The sequence below is a fragment of the Salarias fasciatus genome, chromosome 14 (assembly GCF_902148845.1).
Source record: "Salarias fasciatus chromosome 14, fSalaFa1.1, whole genome shotgun sequence".
NCBI classification, from domain to species: Eukaryota; Metazoa; Chordata; class Actinopteri; order Blenniiformes; family Blenniidae; genus Salarias; species Salarias fasciatus.
The window spans coordinates 3,890,129-3,893,460 of NC_043758.1; the positions used below are offsets into that span (position 1 = coordinate 3,890,129).

General features: G+C 43.4%; 1 pseudogene; it reads left to right on the plus strand.

The window, feature by feature from the left end:
• Window positions 1-1,219: 1,219 nt before the first annotated feature.
• Window positions 1,220-2,011, plus strand: LOC115400685 (galactose-3-O-sulfotransferase 2 pseudogene; annotated as a pseudogene).
• Window positions 2,012-3,332: the final 1,321 nt, after the last annotated feature.

Here is a 3,332-nt window from a genome sequence, read left to right on the forward strand (position 1 = left end):
AAAATATTCTGCCTGCAATTCATATTTTTGTTGTCGCAAGTGTTAAGGGACCAAAACAGAAGTTATTTTATTCATTAAAAAATTTGTAAATTAATCGGTTGATATGTCGGATATCGGAATTATTTTCTCTCAAATATCGGCATCGGCCTCAAAAAAGCCATATCGGTCGGGCCCTAATAATTACGGTGCACAAGATGTAAATAATAAAACAAACAAAGGTCACCCAGGAGGAGGAAAGCCTGGAGATGTGATTGCAATACAACTGAGTTCATAATTTGATTTAAAAAAAGAAACTATTCAAAACAAATCTTATTAAACAGTAACACTAAAACAGTGGTCAGAACCAACTTTTATACACAGTCCATGGATCACAGTCCATCATGGCCAGAACAGAAGAATGTGGACTGGACAGACTGTCTTGGACGATCTTTTCAAGCAGACGCAGGTTCCTCAGGTCATTAACATGCAGGTCAGGTTGATTGGTGACCCCTAAATGATCCTCGGTGTGAACGTGAGCGTGCTTGATGGTCTGTCCTTCAGTGTTGGCTGTGGGACAGACTGGCCACCTGTCCACCTGTCCAGGGTGGACCCCGCGCTCTCCCATTTGAAGCTGGGATTGGCTCCAGCCCCCTGTGACCCTGAAATGGACAAGTGGCAAGGAAAATGAATGAATAAATGCAAAATGATGCAACACATATACATATTATCAAATAAGCTTGTTGATCACACATCAACAAGCTGTAAGCAGTCAAGGTATCGTCACTGGCCTAACCACAAAGACAAGATAAAACCAGTTAACCCAGTTTAGACACAGAGCAGTAAACAATAGAGCTAGCCTTCGTTAGCTTAGCAACGCCCATGAGCACACAATGGCCACGAGACATATGGACAACAAATACTTGTGGTTTCAAGCGAGCGCTGTGAAGGTACGGTGCTTCTTGTTGAAACAAAACCACACAGACTCTTTTCCCACAATACAAACAATAATGAAAACACACCCGAATACCAAGTCATATGCTTTGCAGAGGTGTGGAGCATTCATAGATAATCCTGAATGTGAGATGAACTATAATATCTGGAAATGGTTTGTAAACCAGCTTCACTCTGATATTCATGCACGTAAATGTGAAAACAGTTGACAGTTGACACTTGAACAGGACAAAGTGACATTTTCTGCATTAATTTTTTTGCTTCTGTTCTGCCACAGGTGGAAAAACTGATGCCTGCTGATTCCTTCTACTTCTCTATTGTGAGACATCCTGTGTCTCTGATGGAGTCCACGTTCCAGTACTACATTGGATTTGAAATCTTCCATCGTTTCACCTCCCTGGATGACTTTCTAGACAATGGCCTGGATAGCATATCAGTGAAGGACAACTTCGCTCACAACACTCTCGCCTTTGACTTTGGCTTTGACAACACCGCCACAGCGGACACCCCAGACCTGGAGACCATCGTCACCAAAGTGATTGCCGGCATCGAACGGGACTTCCACCTTATTCTCATCACTGAATACTTTGATGAGTCCATGATCTTGCTCAAACACGCCCTCTGTTGGTCCCTGGAAGATGTTGTTTCCTTTAAGGTCAACAGTCGCGCGGCTCAAAGTCATTCGTCTATTTCGCCGACGGCTCCTGAGAAAATCAAATGGTGGAATGTTTTAGACTGGAGGATTTATGAGCACTTCAACGCCACCTTCTGGAACAAAGTGAGAAGCCAGGTTGGAGAAGAGCAGATGAAGCTGGAAGTGTTTCAACTGAAGCAGCTGCAGGCAAAGTTAACAAGCAGCTGCCTGGAAGGCGGACAGGCTGTCGACCCAAAACAGATAGAAAACAGAGCAGTGATGCCTTACCAGCCTCCTGGGGCAGTCGTTCAGGGCTATAACCTCAAACCGAACCTAGATAATCAATCCAAAGAAAAGTGCCAAAGAATGATCATTCCAGAAGTACCATACACAAGACGCTTGTATGTAAAGCAGTTTTTCCAAAGAGCTTTGCTCAGACGGTCATGAAAAGTGAAAAAAAATGCACAGATGGACCACATCAATAAACAAGCAAAAGGAGAAACCAGCAGAACCAAAATCAGAGGTGGCGCCCTCTATTGGTACAGCTGGGATTATGGGATAGAGAAAGAGAAGAGGTATTCTTCGATTTATTCGTGTGTGTATTTCAGTTCTGAAGTAAACTGCCATAGTCTTCGTAAATGATCTCTGTGATGTTTTAATTTTCCCATTCCTTTCATGCCTCGAACGGGTTCAGAATCTGGCTGTAGCACAACATGGCACTCCTCTCAAAGCACTTCATCGGAATCAAGGTGATTGATCAATAGTATTATGGAATCCACATTGATGTGGGAAGTGCCTCAACGAAACGGTCACGAACAATGATCACATTTGGGCACAGTAGGTTTGGTACTATCCACAACTTTTATGTCAGTGCAAACACCAGCCATCCATCCACCTTCTACCGCTTGTCCTTCTCAGGGTCACGGGTGGCTGGAGCCAATCCCAGCTGCTGTGGGCGAGGCCGAGGTACACCCTGGACAGGTTGCCAGTCTGTCGCAGGGCTAACACAGAGAAACATACAACCATTCGCACCTAGGGGCAATTTTGGGGGACCAATAGAGCTGGGAAGATCGCGTGACTTTCAAGCAATGCATGATGGACGGGGCAGGCCAGGAAATGTAAACAATGAAATCGAACGCTATCACCGGCAAGCTGACTACGACGTACTTACAGCGTACTACTCAATTCAGCGATTTAAAAAACAGAAGGACGTTTGGATGGTAAAAAAAAAATATGTACAAAGCGGGAGAGAGAGCACTGCAGGACCCTGCAGAGAAAAACTTACAGAAAAGGAACGAGGAATAAGTACAAAGTCTGAATGGAGTGGACCCGTACGAGCACGCCACCGGACAAAGGACGTCAGCGTACTGCCGGACTTTCAGAACACACACATCTAAACTCTCAATCTGTGTCTCCTTTGAAAAGATCATTGACCAACTGTTTAGCTGGTTAACACCAATCAGGCTTGTGGTGAAATAATGACAAAAATAAAAGAAATTATCTCCAAAATATACAAAATATCCAAATACCCAAAAACACAGACCCGAAAACAAGGTACAAAAAAGAAAATACCTTGGATAAATGAAACAATTTGGAACTTAATGAAAAACAGGGACTCTGCTCTAAAGCAAGCTAACAAAACCCACCAAAACGCGATTGTATGGTATTTAAAAGTCTACGAAATAAAGTTACTGCACTTCTTAGAAACTCAAGGGCTGACTTTCACCTAGAGATAATCAAAGCAGCAAAAGGAAATATCAGACAGTTA